The sequence below is a fragment of the Pinus tabuliformis genome, chromosome 4_1, assembly GCF_031772625.1.
Source record: "Pinus tabuliformis cultivar Carrire ecotype Pingquan chromosome 4_1, CPIR1, whole genome shotgun sequence".
In the NCBI taxonomy this organism is placed as follows: Eukaryota; Viridiplantae; Streptophyta; class Pinopsida; order Pinales; family Pinaceae; genus Pinus; species Pinus tabuliformis.
This window is the reverse complement of record NC_142303.1, coordinates 630897787-630910448: the sequence shown is the minus strand read 5'-3', so window position 1 is coordinate 630910448 and position 12662 is coordinate 630897787.

Below are 12662 nucleotides of genomic sequence, written 5' to 3'. Positions count from 1 at the left end.
GAGCGTAGAAGACATTCTCATGATGTCAGGTTCTATTCCCAATCCTCAACCTCAAGGTGTCCAGTTACTGCCTGGGGGGCAACCTCAATTAACGCCTGGGGGGCAACCTCAAGTTACATAGTTTGCATCTAGGGGGCAACCTCAAGGACAATACAGACCTATGGGATAGTACATTCCTCAAGGTCAACCCCAGACTCAATATGTACCCCAAGGTCAACCCCAGTATCAATTTATACCTCAAGGTCAACCCCAGTATCAGTATGTGCCTCAAGGGTATAAACCCCAAGGTCAATACTCGAACCAAGGTTTCCAACCACCCTCCGGTCAAACGTATGTTCAGGGAACAGGAAATGTACCTTTCAATTATCAATCCTACCCTCAACCCAGTTATGGTCCTCCCTATTCTCAACCAGTTATGGGTCAGTACCCCAAAATGAATATAGTGTGGGATCCATCGCAAGCTCAACAGGTATTGCAGCCAAGTGTACAGTTGTCATCTCAAACTGGACAACCCTTAGTTTCTGGTTCACCCCAGCAACCAGTCCAATCTAACATTCAAACTTCTGTACCTTCGGTAGTTTCTCAGCCTGGGCCTAGTACACCTCGTACTCCGCCTCAAACGACTGCTACAACTGCCGCAACATCTGTTCAATATACCCCACCTACTTCTGGAGTATCGATAGCTCCGGTTTCTATTGTTCCTGTATCTACTCCTCAGACATCTTTACCACCGTATGGATCTACGATTCAAACTTCGGTTCAGATGCCTGTAGGACAACCTGGTTCAAGTACGGTTGTCAGAAGTCAACCACAATTTACTTATCAACCGTACCAGGGACAGTACCAATTCGGTCCTGCTGTGCAGCAGCCAGTCTATCAGTATCAACCGTACCCTGGGTACACTTATCAACAACCTCAACAACCCCAGTACGGTCCGGTTAATCCTGGTTTTCCGGGAGGATACAATATCCCGAACGCGATTCCTATTCCTAGTTATCCTGGGTATCCTCCTCCTGGGGCTGGTCTCATGACCCAGAGTTTTAGGGATCCTAATCGGCAGTTACCGTTTATCGCAACTTTGGACTTACCTGACTTGTCGCGCCTAACGAACGATCCCATTAATTATCTTTCGTTTTGGCTGCCAATGCCGAATAAGTTGCCCAGTGACATTCCCAAGTTCGAAGGTAAATCAGGAGAGGACCCGTCGAACCATGTGATGACTTACCACCTCTGGTGTGCATCTAACTCCATTACAGATGATTCAATCCGTCGTATACTTTTCCAGCGCACTCTAATTGGTATCGCGGCCAAGTGGTACATTGAGTTACCGCGAGGCACTTTTTATAATTTTAGTCAGTTAGCTACCTCGTTTTTAACTCATTTTCAGTTGCCAGTCCGATATGACAATGGCACGGAATTTTTAACTTCGCTAAAACAATCGACATCCACTTACATTTCAGATCATATTCATGAGTGGAGACGTCGACGGTGTTATCACAAAATCAGGTACTAAGGGCTGCCACTTAGCAAGATCTTATGTAACTATTTCAAACCAGGCTTTAGACTAAGGCTTAGCCTCCTTAGTCAGAGAGGGCTCTCTCACAGATTATGAATATGGATTAATGACAAGGAAAGATGGCTAACTCTTTAAACAAAACATGAAAAATAAGCTGGTTGGACAAATATCAAATTAATCTCCATTGGGCTTATGGAGTCTCACACATCTCAGCAACCAAAAACACTATCTTTTCATGGAAATCAAGGCTCTTTACATCATATGTTCAAACATACTTTACATAAAACACAGCTTGCAAAGCATACAGGAAGTCAGAGCATTAAACATGAATTCTGAGTGATTATGTTGTAACAAGACTGTAAAAGAACACTAAGAGAATAAACCACCATACATTTGAACAATAAGGTCTATTGAGAATCTTGAGAAGAAACAACAGTTGTTTGTATTACTGAAATCTACTTTTTTACATAAACCATAATAGACTTGTTCTTTATCAAAATCTCCAACCCCAATTACATCCAAGTCTGATCCATATATAGGAATACACTATTAACCACTTAGAGCGAGCTCGAAGGCTGCTATTAACTACTCCTATCTGCTGTTTAACTATTTCATTAATTACATAAGTGCTGAACTGTAATTACAAAAGATCCTAATTAATTCAAAACTCAAATCTGTCCTCCTCGTAGCATGATGACTTTCTGATCCTTGACACCTGTATATTTTCTGTTTTGGCCGAGATATGTTGGAGGAGAATACACTGAACAAGCTGGCTTTGGATACTGGTTGCGTAGATGGCTCATTAATTGACCAAGATAAGTGCCCTGCTTTCACGGTCCCTGTCTCCCATCATTCTTCACTACTTAAAGAACATGTTCCCAGCTCTTTAATTCTTCACAAACAACGCATATCACCATACTCTCCAATGAGCTGGAAGCCTTATGAACTGAACAGGTGTACAAACAAACATCTCCGGTAACCTTAACCAGAACCCTAACAATTCGGTCATAAAGTACCTTTAACGAAACTTTAGCAAAAAACAAAATATTTCACCTTTTCCAAAATGCACATCTGTCATTCTCTGAATAGCTAGGAGAGTCTTTTATGGTTTCCCTTATGTCCTTGAGGCTTTTCCTTCAAAAATTTGCTGACCCCATCATTAAACTCTTTGATTTTCTAATAAAACAGCACCTACAACAGTTTCGTAGCGCGCTACGAAACTGCTGTTTTTGCTAAAACAGAGTAAATTTGCACTAAATCATATTTTGTTTGAACTTATGACTTTTCAAACCTCCTCTACAGGTGTCAGAGACTTAGACGACTTCAAAATAGTGGAACTTAAACAAAATTGACCAAAACTAAGAATATCACCTTTTCCTCAAATCAGTGAGCTAGTTGACCTAGCTGTGTCTTCAAATTTACAATCTCCTTCTTCAAAGCTTTGTTATCAGCTCTCAGGGTCATGTTCATTTTCCTGATATGTTTAGCTTGTTTGAGGGCTGGAACCATCCAGGTATATACATCAGCCACTGAATCTTCATGACTCCCTAGGCTTCTGCTACCCTTTAACACAGCTTTTCTATAATTGGCATATCTGACTGCACGCTCCTTAATCACATTCTTTGTTTTGACAATTTCCTCTTTGGCAGCTCCCACTTGATTCTTTATGGCAATCACATTTCCTCCTTGGGTGATGATAACCTTTCTGTTCTTGTCTTTATGTTTGACCGCCTCCACCGTTTTGGTCAACACTTCAATTACCTCTGCTCTGGGTGACTTTACAACTTTCTTTCCTTTATGCACTTTCTCCTTTACAGCTTCTTCTCCTTTATGCGCTTTCTCGGCCTCTTTAATTTGTTTCCTTGTAACTGGCCTTCTTGGCTTGAACATAAACTCATCACTAGGCTCATCAAACCTTAATCTCTTTGAGGCTTTTGATTTCTTAGTGCTCTCAGGAGAAGATTGGGTCAAATCAATATGCATGGGTTCAAGATGCACTAGTTCTTCCTGCTCAAATTCAATAGCCTCAAGTAGATCACTTAAGCTGGCCTTTGAAATTGGACTTTCCTCCACAGCTACTGATTTACCTTTCTCCTTGCTTAACTGACCTCGTGTTCTAACTCTTGATGCTTTTTCGGATCCAGTTGATCCCTGTACATCTTTCTTCTGCTTGACCTTCTCCTTTGATGATGACTGAGGTGGCTGAGGCGGTTCTTTAATAACCAAGGGCTTGACTGGTTTGTTCAACTGAGATTTAACCTTCTTTTTCCCCCTAGCCTCCTTTCTAAGCTCAGCAATAGTAGGTTCCTCCACTGATTCTTCTCATTCTCTAAGTGGCTGTGGGGTGAGGCCTGTCTTACTCTGGAAACCGGCCATATAGATGAAAGAACTCCAATCCCTACCAATCTTCTGCAAACCATCTAGCACTAACAGTTTAACCAGGCCATGATGAAACAATGATGTCTCACAATCATCCTTCCTCAATTGGATTTTGTCACACATCTTGTTGAGGCTTCTAAACAAGTAAAACGGGAGGTCTATAGATGCTTTACCCGTGAAATGAAGCAACAACTTGAAATGATAGGAATAAACTTTGTTATATCTGCCCTCACAAGTTAAATACTTTTGAATACAAGTAAGAAGCATAGCATAACTCTCCTTAACATAACTTCTAGGTATAGCCTTGGTTAAATCTTCATTCACATAGGCTTCCTTCAAGAATAATTTACAGGGGCTCATATCAAATTTGAAATTTTTGAACCACTCCTGCCCTCCTCTAGGAATCTCAGTTACCCTAGCAATAGCCTCTGGAGATACTGGGAACTCTAACATAGATACCTTGGAACTTAAGCCTGTAAAATTCAAAGCAAATTATTTTGTTACCTGAGTGTGTCCTCCCTTTAACTTTTCACAAAAACTCCAGCAACCAGTGTCTTTGAAGGCCTTTTTAACACCTTCATCCCTCAATGTCAGGTCCAATCCTTCGGACTCTGCCCTTTGACACCTTCCAGACCGATGCTCCTTCTTCTCCATTATGCTTTGAAAACTTTTGCACAGAGAAACACCGGCAGTCTCAACTCGAAAAGCAAATTCAAACTTTAGAACGCAGGCTCGCTTGCAATGCAGCTCTCTTGAAGAAGAAACTCGGGCTCTTTTCAATTTGAATATCTTAACATATAAGTTGGCCACTTCGTGTAATACTAACAAAACATCATGACACAACTATGCATGACAAAAACATTTGAATGCCTGACTATGAACCTATTGGTGGAATGATGGCTCGTAAGTGCTTGGAAGGTACACTAACTGACAACAACCGACCGGACACAATGACTCATCCCCGGACATGACATTTCAAAGATCTTCGCTGCAAAATCCCCGAATCCGCGATTTCGTAGCGCAGATAGTTATAACTTAGCGACATGTGCTGCGAAATGGCTGGCGCTACGAAAAGGCTAAAACATTATTGCGCTTCAAAATCAGCCAATCAACCTGCGCTACGAAACTGCGAAAAGGACAAATGACATGCGCTACGAAACTGCGAAAAGGACAAATGACATATACGAGATAAGACACATCTTAATCAATCATAATGGAGGATGACTAACGGTTTTGAAAATGATTCTCATCGATATCATTGAAAAACATGACCCCTAAGTAGTAAATATAGGATAACAACCATTTGACATCCATTTTTAACAATGAAATTTTGAACTCAACTTATATACATGTGACTGCAGTTCTCAGTGATAACAGTGGCTCCACTTGGGATAGTGTGCTCCTGTAGTACACTAAGAACTCATAGAACCAGTGCCTTGTCCATAAAAAAAAAAAAAAAAAAACACACACAACTGGCAAGCATCTCTTTCAAGCTTTGTGGGCCTTCTCCTCGGGCTAAAGCTTTTCTGTTCAGCTTGTCATTTATTCTTAACAAGAAACTTCAGAAAACGGATATATACAATGCTCATGAGATAGTTGGCAGACCTTCACTGAGTGTAATTCTTTAAGAACCTGCCATTAACAGGCCCTCCAGCACATGGTGTTCCATTAACTTCCTGCAGAATGTAAGTATTTTTTCCATGGAAAGCAGAAATCTGATATGGCCCTTTCCATAAATTCTCAAATTTGCCATGTTTACCTTTCTCCTCAATTCTGGCTTCCCATTTTAGGACTCTATCATTGATTTGAAATGTGACCTCTTTGATCTTCTTGTCAAAAGCTCTCTTAACTCTATTCTGATTTTGTTGATGGTCCTCAAACACCTCATTCCTCTTCTCTTGCAAAGCTATTAACTGATTAATCCTCCTCTGTATGGCATTTGGTTCCTCTTCTAATCCTTGAATTAGCTTCATAACTGGTATCCCAAGAGATGTTGGGAAAATTGCCTCTGCTCCATACACCAGTTCATAGGGAGATGTTCCAATGGACCACTTTGTGCAAATTCGATCAGCCCACAAGGCATACTTCAATTTCAAATGCCATGCCTTTTTATTATCTTGCAGCAGCTTCTTAACAATCCTCACAAGACTCTTGTTTGAGCTTTCAGCTAAGCCATTTCCCTGTGGGTAATAGGCAGTGGAATGACCAAGGGAAATGTGATATTGATGACAAAAATTTATCAGCCTTTTAGACTTGAAAGCCTGGGCATTGTCTGTGATAATCTTGATTGGACAACCAAACCTTGATAAAATATTATTTTCTAGAAAAGATATTATCACTGAGTCATTAGCTTGCCTGGTAGGTATCGCCTCTATCCACTTTGTAAAATAATCAGTGGCTGTGAGTATCCATCGATGCTGTCCTGATGAAGGAGGATGGATTTCACCTATAAAATCTAATCCCCACTGTTGGAAGGGTGCTTCTACATAGATAGGAACCAATGGTAATGGCATGAGCTTTCTCCTTCCTTCAAATATTTGACATTCATGGCAGGCTGTTATTTTCTTGTAAATGTCTCTGAACATAGTTGGCCAAAAATATCCAGCTCTCAAAACTTTATTTGCAGTGGCTTTCCAATAATGATGGCCTCCACAATCTCCCTTATGAAATTCATCAATCACCTTATCAGCCTCTTCTTCAATGAGACAATTTAATAGAATCCCTCCAGAATCCTTCCAAAATAAATTCTGCTCATACACAAAGTATCTAAGGGATTTTAGCTTGGTGAACCGAGCTTTAGATTTGGAGAGGTTATCAGGGGCTCTATTATGCTGCAACACAAATGCCACATCCCTATACCATTCTGATGTCAAAAAATTTTCACTGATTTGGACCAACTCTTCTTCATTCTCGGAAATTTCTGATATTTCTGTGCTAAAATTTATACTAATGCAGTCCAGATTTGACTGAGTTAGCAACTTTTCCAAGCCTTGACCCGTCACCAACTTAGTGGGCCTAATCTCAATGTCATATTCTAGCAACTTGTCTATCCACTTTCCTCTTTTTCCATCCGGGTCTGCTTGTGTAAGGATATCTTTTATAACAGCACTTGGCACGTATGCAACAATATGAGAATGCAACACATAAATTCTAAAATCCTTAATTGCCTTTACCAATGCATATGCTTGCTTCTCTAAAATATTGTATTTTAACTCAGCATTAGCCAATGTCTTGCTAAAGAAAGAGATGGGTTGTTCAGTACCTTGACTTCCTTTCTGCAGTAAAACTCCAGCAATTGTATCTTCAGAAGCGAATGTGAAAATTATGAATTCCTTGGTAAAATCCGGGCTGATGAGGACTGGTGCTTGAGTGAGGGCCTTTTTAATTTCTTCAAATGACTTCCTTGCTTCAGCTGTCCACTTGAAATCTGATCCTTTCCTTAACATCTTGGTTATATGTTTGACCACTTCAGCAAAGTTAGGAATAAATCTTCTAACAAAATTAACCTTTCCAAGAAAAGATTGAACTTCTTTCTTGCTTCTTGGCAAATCCAGTCTTTGAATAGCACTGACTCTATTAGGATCAATTTTAATACCTCCTTCAGAAATAATATGCCCAAGTAACTTACCAGAGGTTAAAGCAAAGATGCTTTTGGTTGGATTTAAGGAAATACCAAACCTCCTACACTTCAACAAGATCCTTTCTAGGTGCTTTAAGTGGTCTTCTTCCCTCTTAGAAAATACTGTGATATCATCAAGATATACCACCACTGATTTATCTTTTTCTTCAGCAAAAGCAATGTCCATAGCCCTCTGGAAAGTCGCTCCTGCATTCATGAGACCAAAGGGCATCTTTGCATACATAAATGTGCCCCAAGGTATGGTGAAAGCTGTCTTCTCCTGATCCTCTGGATGAACAAGGATCTGATTATACCCTGAGAAACCATCCAGCATAGACATTCTTTGGGAGCCAACAATATTTTGCAAAATAAGATCCATTTTAGGAAGAGGGTAATTATCTTTCAGTGAAGCCTTGTTCAAGTTCCTGAAATCTATGCAAATTCTAATCTCCCCATTCTTTTTCCTGACAGGAACCAAGTTAGCAAGCCAATTTGAGAATCTGATTGGAACAATGATCTTTGCATCAAAAAGCTTTTTCACCTCCTTTTCAATCAGTGGCATCAAAAGGGGATTAATTCTCCTTAATTTCTGCTTAAAAGGCTTCTCATTTGGCTTAATTGGAATGGTGTGTTGTATGATTGAAGAATCATACTGCTTCAGATCAGCATAGCTCCATGCAAAAACATCAATAAACTTCTTCATCATTTCAACATAGTTTACCTTCAGATCAGCTGATAAAAACTTTGAAATCTTGACTAATTTAGGTACAACTGAATCACCTAAATTACAGCTTTCTATTTCCTCTTCATTAGCTTGCAACCTTGGCGCTTTAAACACATCATTCTGATCAAATAACTTTTCAAGAGGAATGAGGCCTTTGGGGATTGAGTTATTTTGCAGTTGCAACACTTCAGACTTTCCCTTTGTCTCAGCCAACATATTCTGCTGATCTATTTGATTATTTTCAAACTCCTCTTTCAACTCAAGAAAATTTCTTACCTGCTGATCATCTTCAAATACTTGCCAATTTATGATATTATCTGGGATGACTGGTCTATGGCGAACTTTCACATCATAACTGTCAGAAGAATGTTTGGGAATAACAAAAAGACGGTCTGCTACAGCAAGAGAATCTGCAATAGAATTTTGATTTCTATTCTTAATGCTGAAGGAGTAGGATTGAAACTTTTCTAACAGCTCCAATACTAAGTTTCTGTAGGCTCTCATCCTGACATCCTTTGTTTGATATGTACCCTGTACTTGCTTAATAATTAATTCAGAATCTCCACAAACAACAATGTTCTTTGCCTTCAACTCTATCAAGGTTTCCAAGCCTAACACCAGAGACTCATACTCAGCCATGTTATTGGTACAATCAAAGTTAAGTTTGTATGATAGAAACTTACTTTCTTCTGTTGGACTAATAATCCAAATTCTAGCCCCAGCGCCATCTTTTCCTGCTGCTCCATCAAAGTATAAGGACCAACAACCATTGATATCTCTTTCATTACCTTGCTGTTCCTCCTGACACTGATTTTCTGCATGCTCATCTTGTGATTCTTTATTTACCGACTCATGAAACAAGATAGCTGACCCCAGGCCTGTATCACATGAGTAAATAGGAAAATTTTGAGGCTTGTCCTTGCTGCTTACCATGTATGCCATCCTTGTTTCACGATACAACCTCCTTTGTTCGCCAAATACTGGAATAGTAGCATATGTCAGATCCATTTGCATAGTACCCTTGATCTTTGCAGCCCATGATCTTGAAAGGAGCATCCCAAACTTAGGTGGAATGTCTGCAACAACAATGTCCATGACAGTTGTTTTTGCTGGGATTTGTGTTAAAGCCACAACAACATCTTTTATCAACCCAATGCAATGGACTCTTTTTGAATCAAAAGAAAATAAATCCTTGTATGGTCTAGTTACTTCTAATCCCATCCTCTCCATGATTACCTTGGGCATGAGATTATGTGACGCCCCTGAATCCAGCATGGCATTATGTAGAGTCATATCATGGATATTGATGCTGATATAAAAAGGAGGAAACTCATCACTTTGCTCATCTTCAAGTCTTGGTCCTAAACAGATAATAGGATTATCTTCTTGCACACTTAAAATGTCAGCCCCTCCTGGTGGAGAATTAAGCATTTCCACAATCTTACTTCTATATTTGTCTACTTTGAGAATTTCATTAAATGGGACTGATATTTTAATCTTAGCAATCTCATTTTCTATATTAAAAACAGAAGTAGACCTTTCAATCTCCTTAAGAACTGCAGGGTTCTGAATATCTTTCTTATCAATAGAAGTATCACCTTTACCATCAGTCTGCTTTGACTTTTCCTTTTTGTCTTCAACTGATTTTGAAACATTTTTCTTGGGCTGTACTTTATTTGCTGTAACAGGGACATCTCGGTTTCTGAGATTGTACTGCTTTTGAATTTCAAATATAGCATGCTGATAACCCTTTAAGAAATCAGAAGGTTCCTCTTCTGCCTTTACCAAACTAGACTCATCATGTTCCTCTTTTGTTAAGAAAATTTCTGAGTCTTCTTCACCAAAGCAATGAATAGACTCCTCAGGTACCTCAGGATCTTCCTCTTCATCTACCATGTTTTGTTGGAAAGGAGGTCTCACTGGAGCATCTGCTGGCTGATTTCTATTTTCCCTTGGCCTTTGCTGATTTTGAGGCCTTCTAAATTGAGGGTTCCTAAACCGAGGTTCTTGTTGAGCTTGAGGAGCAGCAGCGTTCCCAAGTGCTAATTGATCCATTAATTTCTCCATGGTTTTCATCATGGTTTCAAACTTGTCTTCTTGAGCAGAGGTAGAAGGTTTCTCTTCTTCTTTTATCTTAGCCTTTGCCATCTTTGACTTCTTAGCAGCTAGTATATTTCCCTCTACCTTAACTGCATCATTCTGCATGTCAGCAAGAGTAGCAGACTCTCTTTCTCTAAGTAAAAGAGAGAAATCTGAATCAAAAGACTCAGCATATCTTAACTGTGCCAAGGCTCCAGGAGGCTTCAAATGTGCTGGAATGGAATTATATACTTTATTAAACCTCTTGGAAAAATTTTGGACAGTTTCATCTGGAGCTCTTCTTAAACTATTATATTCATTGAGGGCTTGAACAGGATTGGTCCTATTTCCCCATTTTCTCAGAAAACTATCTTCAAATTCAAGCCAACTATGAATGCTACCAGCTCCAAGGGCTTTAAACCATTTTCGGACTTCCCCAATAAAGGTTTGAGCAAACAGTCTTAACTTTACATCTTCATCATCTACTTCTTCCCTATCAACAAAGTCATTGAATCTATCCACATGTTCCTCAGCTGAAATTTCATCATCTCCTCCCCATGTTGGAATCCTAGCAGCATACTTACTAGGAAGATCATGCAAAACAGCAGGGAGGGCTAGAGGAGCATACCTAGCAGGCACAGCCATAATGAAAAGAGGAGCAGGGATAACAGGTACTGTGTGACTAGGAGGACCAGAACTAGTATGAGATGTTGACTGAGGAGTATTTGGACTAGCAGAGGCAGAAGATAAAGTATGAGTACGGAAAGGGCTATTGGGACTTTGTAAGCCACTAACAAAAGAACTCCAGTTTGGCAGAGGTAAACCAGTTTTGGATTTAAGTAAAACTTCAAAAGGGTCAAGCTCTTTAAGCTGTTTCAAATCCTCTTCCTCTAATAACAATTCAGAGGTGACAATTTCCCAAAACTCTTCTTTATCTCTTTGTGACACTAGAGATGAAGTATCAATACCTTTCTTTTGTAAATCTAATATGATACCAATAAGTTCTTCTTCATTTTCAGACCTCAACAACACTTCTTGGATTTTATCATCAACAATTTTATTCTCTGGACTTCTAGCAAACTCAGGAAACAAAGATCTTGAAATATTTGAAGTACCTGGTATATCAAAGAATCTTTGTTTACTCCTTGAAATGATATTAGGATTCTCCACAGGACTAGGTGGGTTTGGATCAGGATTACTCCTTGTATATCTTCCCTTCGAAGCCACCTTTCAAACTTTAAAATTCATGGAGTCACCAAGGTAGAGCACAACCTCGAAAACCTTTTTTTTGAACTCCTGCTACCTTCAGAAATTAAATCTTATAACTACGGGAATGATTAATCTTCAGGCTCCCGGCAGACGCACCAAAATGTTATCACAAAATCAGGTACTAAGGGCTGCCACTTAGCAAGATCTTATGTAACTATTTCAAACCAGGCTTTAGACTAAGGCTTAACCTCCTTAGTCAGAGAGGGCTCTCTCACAGATTATGAATATGGATTAATGACAAGGAAAGATGGCTAACTCTTTAAACAACACATGAAAAATAAGCTGGTTGGACAAATATCAAATTAATCTCCATTGGGCTTATGGAGTCTCACACATCTCAGCAACCAAAAACATTATCTTTTCATGGAAATCAAGGCTCTTTACATCAGATGTTCAAACATACTTTACATAAAACACAGCTTGCAAAGCATACAGGAAGTCAGAGCATTAAACATGAATTCTGAGTGATTATGCTGTAACAAGACTGTAAAAGAACACTAAGAGAATAAACCACCATACATTTGAACAATAAGGTCTATTGAGAATCTTGAGAAGAAACAATAGCTGTTTGTATTACTGAAATCTGCTTTTTTACATAAACCAGAATAGACTTGTTCTTTATCAAAATCTCCAACCCCAATTACATCCAAGTCTGATCCATATATAGGAATACACTATTAACCACCTAGAGCGAGCTCGAAGGCTGCTATTAACTACTCCTATCTGCTGTTTAACTATTTCATTAATTACATAAGTGCTGAACTGTAATTACAAAAGATCCTAATTAATTCAAAACTCAAATCTGTCCTCCTCGTAGCATGATGACTTTCTGATCCTTGACACCTGTATATTTTCTGTTTTGGCCGAGATATGTTGGAGGAGAATACACTGAACAAGCTGGCTTTGGATACTGGTTGCGTAGATGGCTCATTAATTGACCAAGATAAGTGCCCTGCTTTCACGGTCCCTGTCTCCCATCTTTCTTCACTACTTAAAGAACATGTTCCCAGCTCTTTAATTCTTCACAAACAACGCATATCACCATACTCTCCAATGAGCTGGAAGCCTTATGAACT